Source organism: Python bivittatus, unplaced genomic scaffold, assembly GCF_059951505.1.
Source record: "Python bivittatus isolate LINGU-HERP-01145 unplaced genomic scaffold, Pbiv_v1 ctg000020_np1212, whole genome shotgun sequence".
Classification (NCBI taxonomy): Eukaryota; Metazoa; Chordata; class Lepidosauria; order Squamata; family Pythonidae; genus Python; species Python bivittatus.
This window is the reverse complement of record NW_028277030.1, coordinates 27,616,939-27,643,691: the sequence shown is the minus strand read 5'-3', so window position 1 is coordinate 27,643,691 and position 26,753 is coordinate 27,616,939. Positions and strand designations below refer to the sequence as shown.

The 26,753-nt window shown below is 40.0% G+C and overlaps 1 long non-coding RNA gene across 3 annotated transcripts in view; it reads right to left on the bottom strand.

Moving 5' to 3' along the window:
- Positions 1–460: 460 nt before the first annotated feature.
- Positions 461–26,753, bottom strand: part of LOC148217018 (uncharacterized) — a 70,247-nt gene continuing 43,954 nt past the window's right edge. For 2 of the 3 annotated variants that reach the window (XR_015795392.1, XR_015795389.1), the window contains exons 2-3: positions 8,668–8,722; positions 461–2,294 (exon numbers count right to left, since the gene is read on the bottom strand). This is a non-coding gene — a long non-coding RNA (uncharacterized LOC148217018). The remainder of the gene's footprint in view (positions 2,295–8,667; positions 8,723–26,753) is intronic. The other variant, XR_015795391.1, reaches the window with a different exon arrangement.

Genomic DNA, 26,753 nt, shown 5'->3' with positions numbered 1-26,753 from the left:
GGGAGATGGAAGTGTGCACTTACGTTCCAGGGCAACACCTCACCATTCATCACAGCTTCCTACTGAGCAGAGTCTAGAAATCAAGCATGAGAGAAGGGTGTGTGTGTGTGTGTGTGTGTGTAGAGAAGGAAAGACTTCAAAGGATGAAAAGGCAAAGGAGCTTCTGAAAATCTCAGGCTCTTTACACAAAACAAACTATCAACAATCAAAAATGTGAGGAGAGAACATAAGCAAACTAGCACCCTTCCCTAACCTTTTGCCCTCCAGAAAGGCTGGGGGTTTATAAGAGTCCATGTTTAAACTATCTGAGGCAGATTATGCCTCCCGTCAGGGGACAAGGAGTTCCTGTGCACATAAATCTGAGACTGAGAATCACCCTACAAAGAATAAGGCTTGAACGTGGCCTTCTAGCAACTCTACACTGTCAGAAAACGACAGACACGGGTTCGGTTATCCAGTAGACAGAAGTTTTTATTGGGCACGTTTGCAAAGGTGGGTCCCTCCCGCAGCAATGGAGGAACCCCGAAGCAAGGTCTGACAGGTTTTTATACCCCCTATCTGTCCTCCCCCTCCTACGAGGGCTTGGCTCACAATCTCACCTTTTTTACCGCCCCGGAGCGCCGCTAATTAACCGCAAAACCGCAGACATTCCACTTTCCGAATCCAATCAGCGCAATACACATTCCAATCCCCACTTGACCCGACAGCCGCCCCCTGCCGTTTCTCTTCACTCTGGTGCGATCGTGCCTCTTGCCTGCAGTCTTTCCTCCCTCCTGCCGTCCCTCTCCACTCTGGTGCGAGTGTGCCTTCTGCCCATCCTCCCTCCTGCCGTCCCCCCAAGGCTGCCCCATGGTGCACAGCGCTCTCCCCTAGCAAACATGGTTCGTTTGAGGCCCTCACTTCTCCCTGCCTTCTCACAACACCAAATGTGATTTTTAAGAGCAAACTGATCAGCAGTATTTCCAAAGTTTTACCTATTAGTCATGGCCAAAGGACAGGGACCTTTAGTAGCTTATAGGTTTGCATCCTTCTGAAAGGAGGTTCCCAGTAAAATTAAAAAAAGAAGTAACTCTCAATTCTAGCTCCCTTCCCCCGAAACTATTTATTCTCTCTCTCTCTTGCAAACAAATACTCTACCTCAAAAGCTTATTTCTCGCTGCAGTATACTTCTTACTGAAAGAAAAACCCATGAATCTGACTTTTTTTTAATGCAAATCTGCAAACTGTTGCCAAACCGTTTTGATTTCACAATATTCCCTGTGACCAGAAGAGTTGGGGCCTAGCTACAACTTTTGCCCAAGTCATCTCCTTGGAAGCAAGGTTCCACTCTGATAATGAAAAATGACAAAGCTTCACACCTGGACAGCAGCTGTTGCAGAGCTGCATCCTGCACCCGCAGCGGCAGGAGAAGCAGCAGCGTTAGCTAAATAAGAGCTCAGCTGTGAGGCTGACTCACAGTTTGTTCCTGGAACTGACTGAAGGAGGGAAGGATACTGTGGGCAAGCTTTGGATCATCTGGGCTAGGGGCCGGTAGCAGATGGGCCTCAAACCATACTTCCACGTGGGTTAAAATAGAATAGCACCCACAATCAGCTGAATGGGGAAATGTGCAAATGCCTGTCATAGGAAGAAGAATACTGCTGCTACAATACAAAGACGTTGGGTTCCAAACTAAAGCATACAACGTTTTGATCACCCTTTTGCAAAAAATGTGGAAAGGTATAAGGCGATCTGATTGAATTCTGATTCTGATTCCACCCCGGGGGCTTTTGTTGCCAGAATTATTAGCAGTTTAATGACTTAAGTGCCTTTAATTACTAACTTAATGCCATAAATACTTTTAGTGCCAGCAGAACATATTGGCCTCCAGCTGTACCATTTTTGCTGATCAATTATTGTAAATAAAGCTATCTACTTACTTAATGCAGAACTATTGGGTTGAATCAGCAGCAGCCGCCTCAGGTCAGCTTTGTGTCTGCCCATCAAGAAAACCGTTTCAGACAGAGACAATGGCTAAAATGGATCCATACCCACTACTGTTGCACAGAAGCAGGGAGTGGAAAATAAGAAAAAGAGGGACGGATTAGATCTTAGGAGGATCTTAGCTTCGTGCAAAAAACAAATCCTGGGAATTGTAGGAAAATAAGAACCTGGGTGTGTATAGGGGCTCCTGTTTGAATGTTTTGTTTTAAAGCGTGAATGGGTAACTCATGATCTGCACGATCCACGTAGTCCCAATTTCCTCTTTTGTGGCTTCTGGAGTCACCCTCTCAGATCACACTACCAACATTTAACTGCAAAATGTCAAAGTTACCCAAGTAAGAAGCAAAATAAAGGCATTAAATCCCCATCAGCCTTAAGGTACATATTTTACTTAATGACACTCAGCTCCCCACAAATAAAAAGGGGCAATAATTCCAGCCTGGCATATGTAAGCCATTGGTTAAGTTATGAAAGGGGAGAAAATCCTATGCTCAATTTAACCACTGAATTAAATTCAATTTACACTCAGGGATCTGTGTTTAAGAGTGAAGCCTTATCCTATAATCCTAAGCCATATTTTCTTGAAAGTAAATCTAACTACATTCCAATGGGCTTAATCCTAGGGAAATGAATGATTGCACATTCAGTTTATTATTATATTTTTCCTTCACTAAGAAGGACAGAAATTTGGGCATTTTTTTCCATAGGCCTCAAAATATCATTTTGCTGTCTCTGTGATTAAGCTAACACAGATAATGTTTCTACCTGATCTCAGCCATGAGAGTCTGAAAAGCCAGCATGGCATCAATTAATACTGAACATACTTAAAGTCAACATTATTTATGAGATTGAATTTTACTGTAAAAAAATCTCACTGTTTATTATGTGGTGGCAGAAAAGACGTTGTAATCCTCTGCTATTTAAGTTGGTAGCCACCTTCCAAAAATACTGGATTTCTCCCCACCCCTCTATGTGAAAAAATATATCCTATTTAGCATTGAGCAAATGGATTCTAGATCTTGCAAGCACAGACACAGTGGATATTAAAATCCTGTTAGGTTATTTGGATAAGTTTTCTGATGAATATAGGGCATTTTCCCCTTGTTTTGTCTACTTCTAACTATTTAAGAGTACACTACTTCTTTAAAATGTTAACTGCAGCTAATCTCACAATCCTGTTAATGAAACAATCTTAAATCTGGTTAGATCTAACAACACTGGATTTTAATTCAAGTTGGATCAGGCCTTCTCTGAAATTGAGAAAATTACAGGTTGATGTCCCGTGAATAAAAATGTTTTTGATACGTATCTTTTGAAAGAAGATTAGGATAATGAAATGTTTAACTTCCTATTAATTGTTTAGGAATTTTTCCAACTTAAAAATAAAGTAAAATATGACTAAAATGATTCTAGTCATATGTCTTTTGATCAGGACTACACACAAGAAGATTGGAGAGAAATGTATGGAAAAGCTGCTACAAAATCCCTGAGGATTCATCCTACAAAGTCACTGCTTGGTCATGATGTTCAGTCTGACTGTCTGGAAATCATCAGAGGCCTAATGGCTTGCGATGATGGGAGCTGAACTCCAACACATCTGGAGGGCACCAGGTTGAGGAAGGCTATATCAGCAAGTTGGAACAGCTGGGGAGTTTATGATCCAGAAAGTGCCAATCTTAATATCAATAAGCATGAATCTGGAGCTTACGTGGCTCATTGCTCCCATTATCTAGCAGAGAAACAGGGAAACTTTGAGCTGCAACAAACACAAAATACTATCTTTTGCTTTTATTTTGTGAAGGCTCATTAGCACAAAGGCAAAGTGTAAATATTTACAAGCAACAAGCTCATATTCCTTCCTTCCTTCTCCTTATGACTATTTAAAGAAAGTCAGGACCTTACAGAAAAATCAGATGCTGTGTCTAAACTGTGCTTTTTTGGACAAGTAAATATTACCAAAAATAAAATGAAGCGTAAAATTCAGTGTATCATCTCAGCTGAACAACAAATCATGCTGGGTCTTTGGCACTTTTCTCTGAGAGAAAATCTCAGAGCATACTAAAGTCTTATGACTATGCAGAAATGCAAAAATAAAGAGTTCTTCATTGCAAAGCACCACCCCTTTCTACAGTAATTCCATTTCCATTTACTTGGGAGTAAGCTTCATAGTCAGGCATTCTTCCTTTCAAGTATACATGCACTTTTCTTGCAGTTAATAACTTCTTATAGTTAGATTATATTTTCCTCGGTGGAGCTAGAATAGGGTTCCCCCATTTACTCCTACAGAAATAGTTAGCCAGACCTGATTAGTTTTAGCAATACAATTATCTGACTTTAAGGCCATATTCTAGGATTCCAGCTATTTCTCCAAGGCAGTCTTTCTCAAGACATGGTCCTCCAGGGATATTGGGAACACAACTCCCGGAATTCAGCACCCAACATAATGCATAGGCTGTGTTGGTTGAGGAATTTTGAAAGCTGTAATCCCACCTTATCTGAAGGGCACCAGCTTGTAAACTGCTGTTCTAGGACAATGTAAGCTCTTTAACATTATTACTAGAATTCCAATTTGCCTCCTCCTAATTTCTCATGAAAATAAAATTTGGCAGAGTAAGTACTAAGTACTGAACTAGGACATCTGACTGCATGTTCTTACGAAACCAGAACATCCACCCAGCGTGACGGGATATGTCAAAATAGGATATCTTGACATATTACTGGTTCCCAGGTATTTTTATCCCACAAACAAGCACCACATTTTCTAGCTACTGCAAGCAGCTAGGAGCTTTAAAAGAAAGTGGGGAACAGGGGAAGAAGCTCTTGCATCATCTCATCCTAATAAGTAATGTGGTTTTCTACAAATGTTTATGCCTTAAAAAAAAATTGCAAAGATGGTGATGGGTGAGAAACAGGATGAAGCAGAAAGGAGGGGGGGGCAGGGAGCAGAGAAATGGGAAGAATCAAACAAAACCAGAACTGCCACCAAACTTGACTGAGTCATCTGGTCCAATTCTCATCTTGCCACATTTATAGAAATGTTAGGCAAAATATGTTCGCTACAACTGTATGAAAGTAGCCAAATCTGGATCATTAGAACACCCAAAGTTGTTACCTGGGCACCAGCATTACAGATCTACCTTCTGTCACATCCTGTGATGCCCAGGTGCCATGTGGTAGTGGCAACAAAACATTCTATGGCAGAAAGGGGTACTTTTGTCCTCAAGACAAGATTTTGGGGTAGAACCCCAGAAACCCAGTCTATGGAGGAGCCCGTCCAACAGAGCAGAGCATGCTTTAGAAACAAAGTTGTTATGGTCCTTCCCATCTCTAGAGTTCACACTCATTCTAAAATCAGACCATAACCCACTGTGTTAGGAAATAGTTCAGGTTTGTTGTTTGTTTTCAACAATAACCATGATGGTTATGTGCTTGTTTTGTCTCCCAAGATTTAACGATAGAAATCTCAGAGGAGAACTAAGTCAAAACTTATTTGCAAAGCTTTTTCCTTTTGTTAACTTATCCTCCCCTTTTAAGTTCTGTTCCTTGGGAAAAACCAAAGGTGAGACAGTATTTTCTGTTTTGAGGTGTGGTTGGAATTTGTCTAGTCTTTCTCTCTTCCTCTCTCTCCGCATTATTGATTAGCTGTCAATAATCAACCGCCAGTTTGCCTTGAATTGTTATGTATGAACTAGGGGTTTTACTTGCAATCATTCCTAAATATTTTCATTTGTTCCACTGATGATTTTCATATGCATTAAAACTTCACATTTAGGATGGCCTAAGGTTTATTTTTAAAAAGTCTTATGGGAACTGACAAGCCTAAATTAGATTAGATGATGGACTATGTATGTGATGATGTGTTCTTGGATTTCCAACAGGGTTACCAGATCTGGGTTGCAGAAATCCTGATGGCCAATAGATAGCAGAGTTTTCTGTATCTCTTGCCTTCTACTGGTCATCTAGAGCTTTGCACCCCAGGTCTAGTGAAGACCCCAGATCTTCTTCCTATGAAAGAGGGATCAAAAAGGAGTTAGAAGTAGGACTTTAATTGTAATGCACAAACACACATAAACCCACAAAGCACATGTTCCAAGGCCCCCAAACTGGGGAATAGATTATTTACAACATTTATAACCACTCCCAATCCTAACAGACTCTGGGTTGCATACAACAAAGTCCTGAAAAAATGCATTAAAAACAAAACCAGTGTATCAAAGGTGCCATTCAATAACCTGGGGGCCAAACACTCATGGAAACAGGGTACTTTGACCTGTTCTCAAAATACTTGTAAAGTAGGAGCATCCCTCTTTCTATTCCATAAAATGGGGTCTGCCAGTGAGAAGATGAAAACATAATGTATAAATAGTGTTCTGCAATAATACAAGAAAGGGAGATTGGCTGTAAGGGCCAGCAAAATGTTTTGGGTGTTATTGCTATTCTGAGTCCTTATACTCAGAATTCTACATTAAATTTTAACAAAGGCGAGTGATTAACAAAAGTTACCGATGCAGGCAAACATCTGAATCTCAATTTGCCCAGGTTGCAGCAGAAATGGCTTATTCAGCTCCTTCACTTACTTGAACGAGATGACTGAAACCTGCAACCAAAGATTTGAATATGGTAATGTTTTCAGTTGCAGTTTGAGAGTATTACAACAGCAGCTTTCTCTAATTCTCCACTTCACTATACTACTTCAGTGAATGTGGTTTAGAAAAAAACCTGTATCAGTTAGGGCTCTGCAACCCATACAAATATAAATATCTGTCTGCAGTTTCTTAAAGCAGCCACATCTTTCCCTGTGGTGGTATGGCTGCTTTCAGGAATGGATAGATGCTGACACAGCATGTAGAAGAAATGAGTCCAAAGCACTGCGCAGCCCTTCCATCTATATACAATAGATGGCCTGGGGACCCCAGAGGACAGCGAGCTAGTGAGGCAGCTCTGTTATTTTTAACATCCCTCCTTCTGTTATTTTTTGTTTTAGTTGGTTTTTATAACTTTTAATGTATTTATTGATTGTTTTAGCCTTGTTGTATGCTGCCCAGAGTCACTTGCTGGTGAGATGGGCAGCTATATAAATTGCATAAATAAATAAAAATAAATAAATATAATGTCAGCAATTTTACTAAAGCAAAGGGAAAAAAGGGGGGGGGGAAGTGCAGCTCCCCATAGCATATTATATGTAGTGCCCAACAAAATCTAAGGTTTCAAGAGTTACATGCATGACACTTCCACAAACTTTCCTTGGCAGTGATATATAATATTAGATATCTGGTGATTTCTATTCATCAACCAGAAAGAGAATACATTACTGTTTTAAAGGTATTGCTCTAAACGTTGTCAAAGGATAAACTAAAATGCATGTTTTGGGCAATCTCTTTTGGGTTAAGAGCCTTATTTAATTTCTGGCACGCAGCAGGGTCAAAAAAAAGAAAGATGGCAGTCACAAGCCCATCCTATTGGACATGCATGTGATGTCAACACACATGCAGAAGAAGCAAGACTTTGATCGCTTGATTCCCACCATTCCCCCCACCACCGACCCACCCCCCTCCCCAGTGGCATGCTTAAGACTACATTCAAAAAGTAGATATGGCTAAAAAGAGAAAACTTGGCAGGACAGTAGAAAAAGAACTATATACATTAACAACAAGCAAACAATTTTATTTAAAACATAACACTCCCCTCCCCCAGCTGGGGCACAGACCAACCACAATTAAAATGATCAATTAAGCAAAAACAAGAGTAAAATTTAGAGCAACATATAAAATCAATACACATCATGATATATTTATGACTGACATAAAAATAACACTTATACAAGTATAAAATCTTACACCTATAACCTGGCACCTTGATATCTGATCTTACTATTAAAATTTACAACAGGATAGCCCTACCATTCAATTTTCTACCTGCCATTTGCAGCATCTACTCACAACCTCTTCCACCAATCAGTCTGGATTATTAAATAGTTTTTGTTTTTCCAAATGTCTCTTAAATGCATCCAAAGATCTAGGGGACCAAAGTAGGAAAGGAAGAGAATTCCATAATCAGGGACCCAGGTCCTGAAATGTCTGCACACGGGACGGAGCAGCACCAAAGAGGGAATGGAGGAAAACCCCTGTCCTGCTGATTGTGCTGTATCAACAAAGCTGGGACAGGGAATGGGGAACAGTAACTGCAAGGCCTTCTTAATATACTAACATTACTATTAATATTAATTAATGTGTTTAACTTATTAATTGCTAATAAGTTTAAAACATGAATAAATAAAAATAATATTTTGCCTCCAAGAGATCAGGAACAGGGCATGAAAGCCTGAGAGGAGATGAAAATGAATGGTCATTGATATTTTGGCCACCGTGACTTAACTGAGGTTTACTGAATAAAACACTATTGGCTGTACTCACATGCACTATGTTATGGATAAGCAAAAACATTGGGTTCTGAATCTTGAGCTGTACCCCACTGTAGCTAAATACTTTACATTTACCACTTAAATTAAGATAGCTATTACCATATCTTAATATTAGCTCTAATACTTTCATAGGGCAGATCTTTCAATCAGAGCTCCTCATCACCAAAAAAAAAAACTTTTTAAAAAAACGATGAAGAAGACTTTCATCAAGTGTCGCTCCATTTCTTTGCCTTAGTCATCTGAAGATAAAACTCCATCTCTACCTCTGTTCCTTCCCCTTTCTCCTCATACAGAATTCTTCAAAGTCAGCACTGTGGGCTGTGAAAAAAATAGAAATGCATATGAATCCTAGAGACTACTATTTCTCCTATAACATACACTTGGCAATTGCCCTGTAATACTCAAGCCCAAGTAGATGCAGGTGAATTGTGTCCAAGCAGAAACAGTGCCTCAGAGGCACATTGTTAACTCGAGAAATGGGTCTTGGTGGTCTAGAACCACTCTGGCCTCACCACTGAAGGCAATAGCTTTATTTTGCTCCACTGGAATTTGGGGGACCAGAATGCCTGATTGTTCATCGTATGAACTCAGATGTTTGTTTGTTCCTTGCTCCCCACAGTTAATCTAGTTTCTTAGTCCTTTCCAAGAGACTTTTGAAAAACATAGCCTGATGGTGGGATTCCTTAACAGAAATTCTCAGGATTTCAACAGATTGTAATTCCCAATATTTGGGAGGGGCGGAGAAACCAATAAAAATAATATAAACTCAAGATAAGCTTGTAATACAGAATTGCACTAGCAGGAGTTATTTTAATATAGCGTAAGTCCTCCCTGCCTTCTTGCCTTTCTTCCCATGTGCACCTTATTTTTACAGCAAAACAAAAAACAAAAAAACCCTGAGTTTTTTTCCCAAGTTGCATCAGAATTATGCAAGAGTGTTTCCAGTTGTCAAGCCATATAAATCATCTGTCACTTCAGAGAGACAGGTATTTTCTATGTAAATGGCACAATTCAGTTAGCAAGGGTTGTTTTTTTCTTCTGAAGGCAAAGTCTACACTGAGGGGCTATGAAATGAAGCAATCACCGTCATAATCATTTATTCAGTTTGCTTTAATCTTGCAGCTTGGTCACCTGGAAATACTAAGGGTCTTTCTCAAATGCTTAAGCAAATTAATTTTATGCATTTGGAAGAGCAAAATGGTTGAGAATTAGCTTTGCATCATTTATATACTTGCTAGGATTTTCCCCCCCCCTCACCTATTGTGAAATAATCCTGAGGAGGTAAATTTGACCTGCACTCACAAAGACATTTAGCCTTGGGCAGCTTCTAAAAAAAATGCTTCACTCTATGTTCTGTTATACAACAGGATGCAAATGTGCTGATACATGAGACATAACTATAAAGACATGACAGCTGGGATTACTTGAAAAAAATTATGAGTTTGATGTAAAAAACATTCCCGGAACTAGAAAGATAGGAAGCCATTACTGTCCCGTATCTCTTTCTCTCCCACTCCCTTTTAAAGTCCAACATACATAAGGCACAGCATGATGTTACTGTGCTCTGCATAGGGATGGGGAACAAATCAGTTTCCCCTTGCATGGAAAATTAGCTAATTTCATATTTCAAACAAATTGATGAACTAAACACAAGTTACGGTTTGACATTTGCATTTCTATAAATCTGCAGTGCATTTTGCCAGGAATGTATACTAAAGCTGGCATGAAAATGTACATATTCATGAAAATCACCTATAAAAATGCATTATATTAAAGGAAAATTGGCAAAACTGTATACAATAGAAAAATTGCAAAGAAAATACATTTGAGAAATGTGAAGTTGCATATAAATTTTAATAAACATGTTTTCTAAAAAATGCAGATCATGAATGTGGCAAATTACAGAGGGAAAACGAAGAAACTGAGAGAACTCAGAATGATTCATAGAAGTAAGAAAAGAAAAGAAACCAAAATCAGCAGATTCACCCTGCCTACACAAGGGTTTACTTACACCTCATGTTCCTAGCTGTTGGCATATGAGATGGGGCAACATATAACACGATTATATCTACTACCTGTGCACCTTAAGTATTACAAGGAAGAGACGGGACCCAGGTTGGAAGTAGCAACAGATCATTGCCTCACCCAACCCCAAATTTGGTGTATGCTGAGGATAAGATGTTCTGGTCTGGTCTTCAGAAATCACTACGCAAAACTTCCAGTGCTTGCCTGATTAAATAACGTTCCTAAATGATGAAGTAGAACTCATTGTTAGGAACTCTGTCCAATTCCTGCATCCGTTGGCTATTAAAGCACAAATACCTATCTTTTGTACAGGACGTTAGCATTTTTTTTCTGAGCTAAGCACTGCATCACAATGTTCAGAGGGGTATGCAATCTGAAGGAGTACTCAACTTCAGTATCCCTAGTAATCCAGGATCAGAGAAGACTCTGCCTACATCAGACTGAGGTGCTCCACCCCAATACAGCTGACATGAGGACCTTGAGAAGGCCTTATGCCTTGGGAGTCCATAAGATGATCCTAGGATGCAGGACCTTTAGCAATGCTGCAGGTGCTAGCGTTCCAAAAGATCAGGGTTAAGCTGTACAGTCCTTCCTGTGCCGCTTCACTGTGGGAACAAGAGTTGCTCAGAGTGAACTTTGCTTCAGCCAGCCACGCATAACATGCTGACTCAAGATCAGCTATTAAGAGGGAACTTCCAGGCTGACTATACTTCTCCCAAGAGATAGCCTTTACATCTGTTTCAAGGAGGCCTTAAGTAGGAGGCAGGAATAAGCAGCAGAGGAAAGGATTATGGGGAACACAGGATGGAGAGAACACCAGAGACCAAAAGAGGAGCAAGACTTGGTGAAAAGCTGCTGTTAGCAAGTAAATCCCATCAGCATCGAAACACTAATGCTTGAAAACCCGCCTCAGCTTTTTACTCCGGTATCATGATACCAGATGTCAAGCGTTAGCAACGATCAGCCGGTAAATGCATTATTATTTAACCCACTACAGAACTGGAGAGCCTCTGCTACTTTGGGGTTACAGTAACGAATACAGTAACACAATAACTGCTCTTGCTCAGTTTTAGTCTCTATAGCATTTTTGATACTACTTTGCTTCAAATGCCCTAAACAGGGGATTGTGGGAGAAAAGCACCATAAACCAATGAATATGACACTTAAAAGTAAATGTACAAACTGCCATTGAAATATTTGGTTCCTTTGCTTCTGGTTACAAATTTATGTTCAAGCTGGAAGAAAAAGCTGACAAGGAAAGAGTCTTATAGCTGTAGCTGTTAAGAGATAAGTTGAGAGAAATAATAAAACTTGGCCTTACTCTAACCCTTTCTGTGAATAAAATATTACACTAAATGTTATCCTCAGAGAGTGATTTATCTATAAAGCAATTATAATATCCCTGACTCATCTAATAAAGATGACCTGTAGTAACACAGACTAGTATTTATTGCACAAACACACATGCAGCCTGTCTTCATATCCATCTCAGATTTTATAATTCCATGGGCAATAGGTTCACCGTGCAGTTATGGAATAAGTGTTAAAAACACTCATGACTTGAAAGCTTCTGGTGACCACAGGAACACAATCATGCAGTTTTCTTGGCATTCTTACAGGAGTGAGATTTTTTTTTAACCCTGGGAATTTTATTTATTTATTTATCCTCTGGGCAACAAAAAGCACATTAAAAACAATACAAAAAAAACAGCAACACCAAAAGCATAACATTCATCCTGGCCGCCAAGAACAAACCCAATGAAGATTCATCAGTAACAATAATGTCTCATGGGCCACCTAACCTCCCCACCCCCATGTTCTGGAGTACATCCAGGTCTCCAGCACTGTCTGAAAGACCAGCAGGGTTGAGGCCAACCTAATCCCAGGGAGTATGCTGTTCCAGAAGGAAGGTGCTGTGACAGAAAAAGTGTCAGCTCCACTAGGTGGACCAGACCAGGAAATCAACTCCACAGGAAAGCTAAAATTATTTTTACTGAGATGGGCTATAATAACTTGCAAGTCTCATCACTGCTGTACAGGTAGTCCTTGGGTTATGACAGCAATTGGGACTGGGATTGCTGTCGCTAAGCAATGTGGTTGTAAAGCATGATGTCACATGACTACAGCGCTTAGTGATGGCAATCCCAAGCAGTCCCAGTTGCCTTCGTAACCCCAAGATGTGCCGGTCATTAAGTGGGAAGAGGTGGGAGTCTTAGGTAAATAGCATGGGGGTGCCTGGGAGGGATGTCATGGGGGTGGGGGGTGCTGCAAGGGGGTGGGGGAGGCCAGGGGAGGGCCTGAGAGGGCCAGTGCAGGGGAAGTGTTGCAGGCGGGAGAAAAAGTGGGAGCAACTTACCAGAGCGATTTGTGACTTTCCCTGCCGGCTTTCCCATTGAGTTTACTTGTGGTAAGCTGGTAGGGAAGGTTGCAAATGGCAATCACATGACCACAGCTCCCTGCAATGTCATAATCATGAGCTTGGGAAGCAGAGGTGTAACATGGCATACATGGTGTGCCCATAATTGACCACAAGCTGCATTCTGGAACTGTTGCAGTTTCTGGATGATCTTCAAGAGCAGCCCCATGTAGAACATGTTGCAGGAATTCATTCAGGAGGTGACTAAGGCATGAATGACCATGAGCAATGCTTCCTGGTCCAAGCAGAGCACAATAGGCACACAAACTAAAGTTTCGCAAAAGATCTCTTGGCCAGAGCTATCACCTGATCCTCAACTGCATACCAGTTCTGTTTGGGGCAGTGCAACCCCATCTAGAACCAAAGATAGAAAATCAATGGATCCAGAAAGCCTTAAAACCCAAAGCCATTTGATCTTCCTAGGATTGAGCTGTTGTCTGTTTTTCCCCATCCAGATCCCCACAACTTCCAGACACTGAGATAGAATCACCACAGCATCACTTGATTGGCCCTGGAAGATATGCATAGCTGAGTATCATCATGATGATACCCCACCCCGTGCCATTGGATAATCTTACCCTGTGGCTTCATGTAAAGGTTAAATAGGAGTGGGGAGAGCATCAAGCTCTGAGGGACCCCACAGAGGAGAGGGCATGAGCTAGATCTCTCCCCCACCCATCAACACTGACTGGAACCAAACCCAAAGGAAGGAGGAAAACCAGTCCAGAACCGTGTCTCCCATTCTTAAGCCCCAAAGCCAGTCCAGAAGGATACCATGATCTAAGTTAGCAGTAGCCACTGAGACATCAAGGAGAGTTAGAATGGATGTACCACCCCATCCCTCTTCCTCCACAGGTCATCCACAAGTGTGATCCGTATTGTATTGGTCTGTGCTAAGGGCTGAAAATGGTCCAGATGATTTGTTTCTTCCAGGTGGCAGTGTGAACACCTTCTCAACAACCTTCCCTAAAAAGGGAAGATTGGAGATGGGGCAGAAGTTACCCAAAATGGCCAGATTCAGCAATGGCTTCTTGGGGAGGGGTAATCCATCTATTCTCCAAGAAGCAGTGGACCCACCCCTTCTCTCAAGAATGAATTCATGAATTCATTCACCAGCACCAGAATCCAGTTGCATATCATCTTCCAGGAAGCCTTGGCTAACTAGGAAGAACATGCATCCAGTCTACAGGTGGCCAAGCTGACATTTCCAAGAACCCTATCTACTTCATCAGGATGCACAGGTGCAAACTCATTCCAGATAACCAGGCAAGACAGAGCCTCAATCACCTCATGGGACCTGCTTGGCAGATTTCTCTCCAGGTTCTAGCCAGGTCCGATTCTGCTGAGCTTCTCAGTCTTGACAAGGTTTACCAGGTACTTTGACATGCACTTTCAATTATGAGATGAAAAAAAAATACTTCAGCACATAGCATGAATACAGCCTAGGATATGGTAGCTGTATCCATATTGACCATATTCAAAGTACATGAAGATCCACATACTCTCTCTTCAAACAAAGCCATCCTCCCTCCCTACACACAAATCCAAGTGAAGACATCTGGGGACCTCAAAATATTTTGGGCTACAATTCCCATGCTGTTTGCAAATTCTGGAAGTTACAGTCCGACACACCTGGAGAGCAGGAGGTTGCTCAAAGTCTAAGAGGCAAGTAGTTGCTAATGTGAGAACAAAACCTTCCCACTGATGTTTGTTCGTTTGTTTTTTCATTTTCAACTGCTAGATTGGGTGGCTGTGGGGCTTAGAGAGTGACAATTCAGTGTAAGGGCTTCCATGTCCTCACAAAGCAGCCCGTCCAAACAAGATAACCACATATCTTGCTGAGAAACATAGTAGAAAGAATGGAAATGCACTTCATGCCATTTGTTAGGAATGCAGTTTGAACACCAACAGCCAAAACAAATCAAAATTAAATGGCAAAAACAAAGTTAGTATTCTGGAATGATTAGCCAACACACTCACAAGCCTACATGGAAGAGAAGGCATATTTTCTACAAGGATAAATTGTCCTTGAACAGTGTGTGTGTGTGTTCGTGTGTTCTGGCAACTAACATACTTTATTTTCTTCTAACTTCCTTCCTCCTCTCTTTTTTGCCTGGAACAAATATTTACCATATCCAATAAAATGTCTTATTTCCTCCCCCAAATTTATGTTTGCATTAAATAAATCCATCTCGCTTTATAGTATATGATATATGCCTACATGCAGCATATGTATACAGCAATATTTGTAGACTAGTGTCAATCAAATGATTCACTGAGAATAACATGAATTACAAATCTGACAACAGAGGGGGACAAAAAAGAGAGAATGTGCCTGGCTCAAAGCAAGAAACAGTTTCTTTTAAAGCAGTGTGTGTGTTCATTTACATCGTACTATATTCAAAGAAGTGTTACTTTTGAGGGCATGCATATATCATGCATGAGGTCTTCTCTGCTTTAGCACATGTTGTACCTGTCCTGGATGATGAGAGGCACCTACTTCTGAAATGCTTCCATGATAGTCGGAAGAGTCCTGCTTTACCTTCTCCTTGCCCCACCTTGCAAATATGATATGTGCACTGAAGCAAGGTTGGTTGTTTTTAACAGAGGGACACATGAAACCATGAGGTCCAGCTGACTGCAATGCAAAGTCTAACAGAAGCTTACATGATAGAAAGAGGTCATTCCTATGTAAATAGCCTGAACAAAACCCAAATGTATTCTGAACGTATCTGTGTTTCAAATATAACCTCTGTACTGTAAAACCACTTTTTCTTTTACATCCTTATAAAAGTTAAAAAATAGAATACTCCATTCACTATAATTTTCAAAGCAGTGGGAAATGGTGAGCTTTTCTCATGTTTGGTGGACAAGTGAAAAAGCTAGAAAATTCTGGATTCAAATACAGACACTGATTCAGAGGATTTTAAAGATTAACACACAATTGAAACCAGAGGTTTTTCTTCTGGGACAACAATCGGAAAAAGTTATGGAACTTTGTTTCTATACATGATAATTGCAGCAAGATTATTGTATGCACAAAGATGGAAAGATTCGACATTACCCACAATGGAAGAATGGTTGGCCAAAATGATGGAACTTGCTGAGATATCTAAATTGACTTCTTTGATTAGAGAAAAGACAATATCTACATTTATTGCTGACTGGAAATCCATTATTGACATTTTGCCTGAAACGGAAAAAAATGAACTTATTATTTATGGTTTTGATGATTAGACAGGATAGACTATAGAAAGAAGGGAAGTATCTTGTAACCATAGAGTAAGAGGTAAACTTATAATTTCACTTATAACTGCTATAAAGAAAATTGGAAGCTACTTCTTTGAACCTTTTTTCTTTCTTTTCTATTTTTTCTTTACTTTTTTTCTTTTCTTGCACTTTTAGCTTTCTCTCTGATTTCTTTTTCTTTTCCTTTTCTTACTTTATATTAGTTTGTATTAGTTTTTATTTTCTTTTTTAAAAAATCTTTAATAAAATTATATATTTTAAAAAAAGGAAAAAGTGAGCTTTTATCTGTATCTGGTTTCCTTGCTGGTCACAGGTGGTTCTGATTATTTGTAATATTTGCATTTATGTACAAATAAGAGATACTGTAGATACAAACAGATAGACTGAACCAAGTGGAGGTTGGCACTGGATACAGTGCAGACCAGCTCAGCTCTATTAGTATCCTTTTTCTTTTTCAATCCTTCTTTTTTAAGCACTTCAACAGCTTGATTTGCATCAGTGCGGCAAAGAAAAGTAGAAGAAAGATAACCCCTCTTCCAAAGGCAACAGTTTCTTTGTCATTCAGTAGAAGCTGGCACAATTAAGAGTTCTTTCAACTCGGATATCTTAATTTGCAGAATAGTTAATTGTGACAAAGCAGTGAATCTAGATTTCAGATTCATCCTCCCATTTACAGTTAAGAATCGCCAGGTTGAACAATAGCCCAATAGATTAGCCAGCCAGCTCTCATCCTATCGAAAAACCACAAATATCAAAAAGCCCAAAGACAGAGTGTCTTCCCAATGGACGACTACATGGTTCTTGGTGAGTTGTTATAATGCTAATGAGAAAGTATACATTCAAACACTTCATCATGCCCCATTTCCTGGACCCTGAGTGGTACATGAAGAACACTGAGTTGGCTGTGGAACTGAGGCAAGTCTACCTTTTTAGTAGCGCCCTGCCCCTGTTTCTCCAGCCTTTTGAGCCCTAAGGAAAGGCACAGCAAAAATCACATCAAGACACAATGCAGAAGGAATACATACAGGCTTGAACGGCAAATCCCTGCTTGCACCTGATTTACACCATCCTTGCCAAATAACGTGACCATCACCACTTTAGACCAAGTGATCATTTAAAATACAAAAGTTAGCAAACAGTCATCAGGGTCTGCCATCAACCAATGCTTTTGTCAAGTTTGGATGGAAGTTTGACGTAGAGTATTTTATGCTTTGGATCAATGGAAATTATTTGAATAAGGCTTTTTCCAAAGCCTTGTTTATACGCATCCCTCTATCTGATCCTACTTGTGGCATTTAAGAAGATGTTGGCGTAAGATAAAAATCTGTGACCAACCTTCCTGAGAGACAGAGGGAGGGAAGGAGAAGGCAGTATGATTTCAAAGGCAGTCACTGAGGCTCTCATTCTGAACAAAGGAATGATGGTTGTGGTAAAGGGTTTAATCTGTTTCTTCAGATTTAAAACACACAAAGCAGAGAGAAAACATAAGACTGCCTCCATCACAACCACCTTCTGCTGGCTGCTAAAGTTGGGAGGCCTAGATAAAGGAAAAAGAAATAGATGAAATGATTAACTCCCATCTTTGCTAGTGCTGCTGATTTCAGGAAAATTGCACTTTGCAATATTGCAACAGAGGCTTTTAAGTTTCTTTGAACAAACAAGTCGATTTTTGATACAGATGTTGGGGACCAAAATTGTCTTTACCCTAAATTGACAAAAACAAGGAGTTTGGGAATGATTGGGAATGATTTTTTAAATATATGTATTTATTTTACTGGACCTATAGGCTACTCCAATTGTGACCAATTCTGAGTGGCATACATACCCAACCTCCATAAACAGGTTAAAATAATAAGAAAAATCTTACAACGATAAAGAACAGTAACACAGACTGTAAAACACTTATACTATACTTATCCACCAAGAAGCATAAATGATGTTAATCAAAACAAATATCTCACTCTGAGAGAGAAAAAAACTGCAACATTTTTGCCGCCAAGGCTTAGATCATAAGCAGTGGCCCCTACCTCAAGTAACCAGTTGACTCTGGATGCAATTCAAGGTGCTTGTGATCATCTTTAAAGCCCTGTATGGCTCAGGATCTGGATATCTCTGAGACTATCCACCTCTAACTGTATCTGCCTGTTCACTGAAAGCTGCATCCCTCTGTATCTCTGTGGAGCTCTAGAAGCAGTGGTGTTAATAGGTCCAACTGAGATGCACTCATAGCTATTGAAGCTGCTGGATCTCCATCCAGACCCTAACTCCAGGCACTAGGACAATTAATAGAGAATCAAACTCTCCATCCTTATTAAGTTGCTTATTTAAATTACCCCAACCTGTCTAGCTGATTGATACCTGCAAAAGCTCCTGCTCTAGAGCTTAGTGACCATTGGCTCCTTCTTGTATAATCATTAAACTGACAAAATACACAATTCCTCAACAAAGTAAAATCAACAGAGGCCCCCTGGCTTCAGAATTACAGCTGTTTTCAAATGAACAAATGTTCATTTCAAATGTTCAGGAGAAGAGACAAATAAACTAGGCACAAGGATCACTCTGCGCAGAAAGTCCTCCAATCCACCCCTCTTTGGAGTTTTACTTAACACCATTTGAGGAAGTACAGGACTGTTGAATTCCCCTCCAAGAGTCTCATGACCGAAGAAGAAAAAAAATAATAATAATGGACACCTGCAAAGAGCAGAACTTCCTTCTTTGGGAAATGGAATTGCATTTTCTTACAGTGTGTAAATAAAACACATCATAATTTCCTTTTTTACATCTCCAAAGCATGTACCAAAAGGTAGCAACAAGCGAAAAGATTGTTAATTAAATTATACTCATCAGAGACGCAGGAGGGGGCATTCCAAGTCATTTATGTGGCTCTAATTACTTTTTGTTTTGGCTACAGTCAGATGCACATACCACTTTCAGAAATGAATTCAAATTCAGAGCCATATCTGGATTATCTTTCCTTTAATGAACATAGGCACCTCCATCCCTCCATTGCCATATCTTTCATTATTTTTCCTTATGAGTGACTTCCCTGCATTATGTGCAGAATTAAAAAATGCCACCTCAGGGGCGGCATGTCTGCATCTAATAGTGACAGCAAAGAGGAGGAAGGTATAGATGGAAAGCAGTACATGAGGAGGAAAACAAACCCAAACTACTTTGGATTCATCGTTCGGTGCATTTCTATGCCCCCTTTCCTCAGAAAGCCTCTGTTCATTTTAACTGTACAGTCTCAACTTGAATGAAAGCAACTGGCCCAAAGTAAGCCAATGGGCTTTATGATCAAGAGGGGACTTAAAGGGAATCAACACTTTAATTGCCACACTGATTCTGCTTTAGCCTATAAATGTCTGTATTTGGAAACTGGAAGAAGCAGAAGCAGTTGTCTGTTCAGATGGATCAGTGCCAGCCTTGGAGCCTGACCATACAGAAATGCTGCTCAGTGTATTCCTGGAGTACCAAGAATACAATCTGCAAGTTCCCATTCCTTGAGCAAATGGAAGAATCTTAGACAGCAGCTGTGGCCAAGAATGCTTCTTCTCAGCTTAAAATGATGATATCAACTATGGGCACTTCCACGCTACTACCACTTTCACTCCCCAAACACTCAGAAGCAGTTTGGAGGCAAGCTATGGTTGCCTTAACTTCTGAAATGCTGAGAACTCAGAGCAGCACTAAAATCCCTCTCGTCTCTCAAAAGAAAGAAAATCTAATAGTGCTCAAGAAGGAAGACTCTGGAAAAATACTTTTCAGTCAGTTTCACCCCTGCTTCTTCAATCTGGCCATCAAGTTAGACTTCCCCTTAGAAGAGCAGAAGCTCAGACTCCAGGAAGAGAGGTGAGGCCAGAAATCCTCCAAAAGGGAAAGCAGGCCATTGGTTCACAGCAACTGCAACTTCTGCAGCTGAACCAAAAATAAATTAGCTCAGCTCTCAAGCACTGCTGACACTGTGGGAAATGCAAAAATCCAGAGCTGCCTTCAAACTGGCATAGATTCCTTATATGGAAGTACCCAATTACTCCATCTGGAGAAGACCTTGGGTCAGTTACCCATGCATGAATTACTGTAATGCAGTCCTCCATGCAGGGCTGCCTTTAAAGACCATTCAGAAATCTTACTCAGTGCAAAATTCAGTTGGGAGACAGGAGGAAGAACCACAGACTAGCCAACAGTCACACAAGTGGCAGCTGAGTCCGCAGAAGGAATGGGGGCATGGCAAATGTCTCAGAAGGGACCCTCCCTAGTTTCTTGGGCTGTAAAAGTAAGAGGGGAGATGTGTAGTTTCGGACTTGCAAGATTCTGTTAATGTAACCTTACAATAAAGTTAGAGCTCCTACCTCTGGGCACGCTTCTTGTCTGTTCTACCTAGCAAGGCTGATAGTCATTGACTATTGGTGGCAATAAGGCTGTTGAAACACACAACATCTATATTCTATGAGTCACACTGCTTGCTGTTGTCTTCCCATCCCTCCCACCTTTAAAGCTTTAACCTGTTTAGAAGCAGGTTACCTTAGAGTCTCCCATTGTGGCTGTCAAGCTGCCTACACTGTGAAATCAGCCTCAGCCTCACTGCTTCTGTGCCTATTTGTAAAGTTATTGAGCAGGTGGAAATGAAGGTTAAATTGGCCAGCAGGTTACTATAAGTGCTTCAGGAAGTCCCTTCAGAAATGCAATTATGAATTTATATGGTTACAACTGTGGTCTGTGTAGATGTTTGCCTGCAAGTGAGTAGAGCTAAATTGTGATGGGGAAATACCAGCATTCACAAGACTCTTGCCTCATATCCTTCCACATACAGTCCTGTCAAGACTGTAACACTTGTGGAGTTCTGCAAGAGCTAAACATATTTTTTAACCCTATCAATAATCTTGAAGCCTGATAGGAACCAGCTATGAAGATCACTGCTCAATGCTAAGCTCATTCACAGAATTGTTGTAAATACAAAATGGAAGGACAATACATTTACTCTTTAGGGATAAATCATCTACAGATCTTTGACTCATCCCCCAGAAGTCAAATTACATATAATGTTCAACTGCATGAAAGTTTTCCATACCAGGTTGATTTTTCACAGAAAATAGCTGCAATCTGAATTTGAAATGTACTCAGGGAAAGAAAAAAATGTTAAGAAAAAATGGTGCAGAGGGAAAGAGATTGTTCTTTTCCCCCCCCTTCAGATACTTTATACTCTATGGGAAAAAAATATGAATTCCTACTTTGGTACTTTAGACTAGAATGGGGGGGGGGGGGCTCAGAGAAAATATTAATATAAATTGATATCTAGCTTGATTTTCAATACTCCTCAAGTTATGAAAACTGTTCCTTTTAAATATTACTAGGATCCATCCTATCTTCCTACTTCTCTTGTTAAGTTACAACAGCCTCTTTGATGGCCTCTTCTCATTTCATTTTCCTTCTCTTATGTCTCTTGAGTCTACTAATTTTTTCTTTCTGTTTCAGTCATATCATTCCTATCCCATGGTATTTAAATTGGTGGCATGTTATATTGGGCAGTGCACTCAAATAGCTAATTATTATTGTTAATTTTTTCCATGTATTTGCCCCTAATCACACCTCAATTGTTCTCCTAGTCTAGTCTATATCTGTACCTAACACTTCTATCTTCAACCATTTCTGTCTAATGGATTTCTTGTTTGCTGTAAAACTTCTGGCTAGTGACCATGCTTCTGCTACAGACAAAGTAATACGTATCATACGGTTAAGTATTTATTAAAAGCAGAACAAACAGCAGCAACAGGAGAGCACAAAGAAAAAGAATTCCAAATTGGAACTCTCAATTAAAAGAGGGAAGGAACACAGAAGAACTAGAAGAGGAGCACTTGTACGTAGTAAGAGGGGACCATCTGCTAGACTGTGCTAGGGGAATTCCTATGCTCTGCCACTGGGGCCTACCTCTGAAATAGAAAGAATAGCTGCATCGTCTGCATATAGTAAGGAATGAAGCTATTTACCATGGCAGGTGGATGAAAGCATGGTTTATTAGAGGTCTTAACCACTGTATTTATATAATAGTTAAACAACAGATACTAGTAATGTCGCTTCTTTATTTATAGCAACTGAGCAAGCCAGTTGACTCTGAAGGTTACTGCACACTTTTAGATGGTTATTTTTGTGTAATCTGCAAATAAGTGCAAATAGCTATTGCTCTATTGTGAAAGTCTCTAATTCCTTCCAAAATCTTTCTCAAGATAATAAATCAAAGGCTGACTTAAAATCAATAAAGGTGTAATGGGAAGTAGGAATAAGCTTGAGGAACAGGAGGAAGGGCTGCAACCAAGGCAACAGTCAGATAAAAGAAATCTGAGTCCAGAGCAGAAATGTAAGCATCTCAGACATGACCCTCCCTAGTTCTCATGAAGATAAAGGGGGGGAGGGAGAGAGGGAAGAGGCACATTTCAGATTTGCACAATTCTGTTACTGTAACCTTATAATAACTCTGGCGTCCTAGTATGGTCTACCTTGAAGGGCTGACAAAAGGCAATGTATAAGGCTCCTCCAGGATTGGCGCTCTTTCTTCAGCTGATGTTGAAGGACTAAATATTGGTCAATCCTGCTGATGACATGTTGTCATGGTCAAACTACTTCTGGAATTCCTGGCAGAGTGGCATGTTAACTTGTTAATTCCACTTAATAAACTGACTGGACGGTAATTAACAGGATTGCTTTAACTCCCTTGTTATAAATTGGGATGATAATAGTGAGGCCCCATTCATTTGAGATATAGTTCTCTCTATGGTGGTGAAGAGCGTGACTAAGATCAGCACCCACTATTCGATATTGTATTTAACCAGTTCAGGTAGAACCAAATTAGCACCCACAAATTTTCCTGGCTTCATCTGATCTGCCAGTCATTGTATTTCTGCTATAGAAATGGAAAGCCACTTCAGCATCTCTGTAACTTCAGGCATTGGTTGAAAGCCTATGTAATACCCTGATTATAAAGCTTGAAAATGTGATTCCCAAGGTTTGGATGCTTGGATATTACCTGTGGTCAGTTGCTAATTTGTTCTAGTTGTCACAATGTGGACCCAGCTCTTCTGTTGTATGTCCTGTTTTTTTTTTTAGATTTTTTAACCTGCCTTTATTATTTTTATAAATAACTCAAGACAGCGAACATACCTAATACTCCCTCCTCTTCCTATTTTCCCCACAACAACCCTATGAGGTGGGTTGGGCTGAGAGAGAGTGACTGGCCCAAAGTCACCCAGCCGGTTTTCATGCCTCAGGCAGGACTAGAACTCAAAGTCTCCTGCTTTCTAGCCTGGTGCCTTCACCATTAGACCAAACTGACCCTCTTTTTTAGTAAACATTTCTCCTTCTCCTCTTTAAGTAGATCAGAAAGGAATATTGCACAATTCCAGGGTCTATAACTAGTACTGATCCCTTTTTTACAGGTTTTTTTTGGGGGGGGTGAGAATGAAGAGGTTTACGTGTATTGCAAAGTTTTCTAATTTTTTTGCTGCTTAAAGATCATGAAGCAATTGTTCCATAGGAGCCTTGGACAAATGGAGCACCAATTCCATACTGCTTGGCATCTATCTGCCAAAATATGAAGAAATCAGAGATGGATATCTCATGTTTAACTAGATTTGCATTTATTCCAGGACAGGAAGGTTCTTTTGCCTATAGCTGTTTGTGAAGCAGGATTCGGGGGGGGGGGGGGGATGTAGTGAGATTGACAGTCTTTAGAACAAATGAAGTAATGTGCACTAACATACTTAATCAACTTGTTTACATGTTGGATTGTTTACTGAGATCCCAATTTTTGAGTATTTTGGCTTATGGTTGTCCAACCTGTTTTTTCACTAGGCAATGCTACCCAAGAGAAGGGGAAATTCATCCAGATGAATCCAAGAACAGACACGCTGAATTCTGCAATACATGAATACCTGCACAGTACAAGTATACCAAACTCAAGTTCCATTGCTGCCAAATGTTAGGGGATAGAGTGTCAATATATCAGTATGAAACCACTATCGTACTGCATTCAGCAAGAGGATATTGGCTTGGGCAGCCAAATGGGCCACATGGTTTTGCCTTGAACTTGAAGTGACCCTGAAAAAGCAATCTGTTGACCAAGGATGCTAGTGAGAAAATAGATGGTCCGGCTGCCTCTCTAACTTGGCAAATGCACTTCCTCCCACAATTTTATATGGAGGAGGCAGAAAAATCCACAGGGTTCCTATGACCAAATCTGAATGATTCATAGGATTATAAAATAAGCATTCTCCAACTTGGCACCGTCCAGGTGTGTTGCACTATTAATCCTATCATCTCCAGCTTTTGGCAATGCTGGCTGAAGTTATGGGAATCATGATGGAATAAATCTGGAGGACATCAGATTGGAGAAGTTTGATCTAGGTGGTTCATAGGACATCTAAAAAGCACTTAGGGCTAGAAAATTTAGAGAGTTCATAGGACCACATAACCTATAGGGGCTCAGAATGGATGATAAACCATTTGATTGCTAAGTCAAACTGTGATTTAACAGTCATTCCATCTTTGAGAAGTACGAAGGATTCTTTTTTTACTCACAACTGAACCTCAGAGCATTTAAGTGGGCTTGAAACTGTACAGAAAACAACTTGATATTTAGATGCTGTATCATCTTAGAAATGATCCGTCTTATTCACATGGACATCTGTCCTACCACCCACGATGATCTTTGTTTTCTTCTACATGGACAAGGAAGAGAGCTGACTGTACTTCAAAACCCAAAACACTACTTTGCAATTTCAGACATCACTTGAAATTTCCTTTCAAGAATACCAGTATTCATCTATCCCTTTTCCTCCTCCTTTGCTTCCCGTTGCCTAATGCCCAGTCATCTTAAAAATTTCAGTTCATTAATCCCCATCCTAAAATCACTTTTATTCCAAATTTATGCAGGAGAATGCAAAAGCAGAGTCAATTGAGATTAAAGCCCTAGAAATGGTAAAATGTCAGAGAAATCCACTTTTGTGCTTTGCACTCCAACATTCTACCTAAGTAATAAGAAACCACTCTCCTCAATTTATGTGCAGTTATTTGCCCTTTTTTGTTGTTAGATTCAGCTTTATAGATTATTAATCACCATAACCAAGAGGCACTTGGTGCTAAGCAGACATTCTTAAGTTTATCTAGAACCATTTTCTCCAAAGGGTTGCCATTCTTTGTCTGGATATTGCCACACATTAAGTATGGAGGAACATAGGCAGGATGGGGCTTTCTTAATGATTCATTGACCCTATTTGCAGATCTAGAGAGGATGTAGAAGAGTTTAGGGGAGTATTCAGAAGTGTTGCATAAAGTTAGAGCCCCTTCATTTTATTCTTTGTTACTCTAGTCTGATATCAGAGTACAAAATGCACATCATGTATTTTATTTAAATTGCACAGGTAGAAACTGTATGACTTCCCTATTTGTACTCCATACAAGTCTTTTCAGATTAGCCCTCTTCCCATCTGCATGGATTTTTAAAAAGGCTAAGCATAGAAAATGGGCATACATATACATCTGGTGTCCATAATTCATCATTAGATATCCTAACCCCTTCCCCCATTCCATTGAGAGGTACTTCTTTCTATCACAACCATAACCAGAGTTCTGGGATCAGAGTTCTTGGTGTAACTTCTGGTTTGGTCTGAACCCTCTACTTTTTGAACATAGAAATTTTCTGGGGTTGACCATGGAATCTCATGATTTAAGAGCTTAAATTAGATGCTACATTTGGAAGTGGGGTTCAATTTCCTAATGCCATCCACATCTTCTAAAGAGCTACAGTTCTGGGAGAAGAGAGAAGAGTTAGACCCAATAACCTGAGTTATTGCCACAGTTTAGGGGTTTTTTTTGTTTTGTTTTTTAGAAAAGGATAGATCTAATCTTGGGTAAACCAATACTTTGCTATTTGTCTCAGAGATAGTTTACAGAGCAAACTCTGCATTCTTAGGCCTCCTATCATCTCTGGGTATTTATCTTATGTTTCTTTGTAACATTTGCTACTTGTGTTTCATAATTAAAATGATCCCAAAGCAGGCATGGGAAGAAATATAAGGGTTCTTGAAATTTTTTAAATATATGACCTTTTGGTCAATCCTGGTATGAAATGTTAATTGACTGGTCTTTGGTCCTTCCTTGATCAAAAAAGCAGTACTTTCTGCTTGATGCATTTTCAGTCATGGGAACTACGCTTAAGGTTTATCCAAGCCTAATTGTAGCTATTGTACATAGGAAAGTTATAGGAAAATTTTAAAAATTATATAGGAACATACCTGTACAAAACACATCTGTCTCTAGTCTTAGTATGACCTAATAATTGACAGTAAATAAGAGTTCCTTATAGGCAGCCACTGTCTTAAGGTAGATAGCATCGGACTAAATTTCCCAGCTTGAATAACTATATGTGTAAGGAACAGTAGTAAACAGCCATACAATGTATTTGGTTAACATGACTCTCATTTGGATTCTAAGAAACAGGAGTAACACTGTGGAACTAGCATTGCTAACCTAGCTGTTTCCACATATCCACACATAAGTGTATCTCTGCTCATTTGTCAGTGAAACTATATGTCTCCAGTGCTCTCAAATCACCTTGCACAATCTGCCTGCAACCTTTTAGTGCTTGGGGATGAGGAAACATAGACA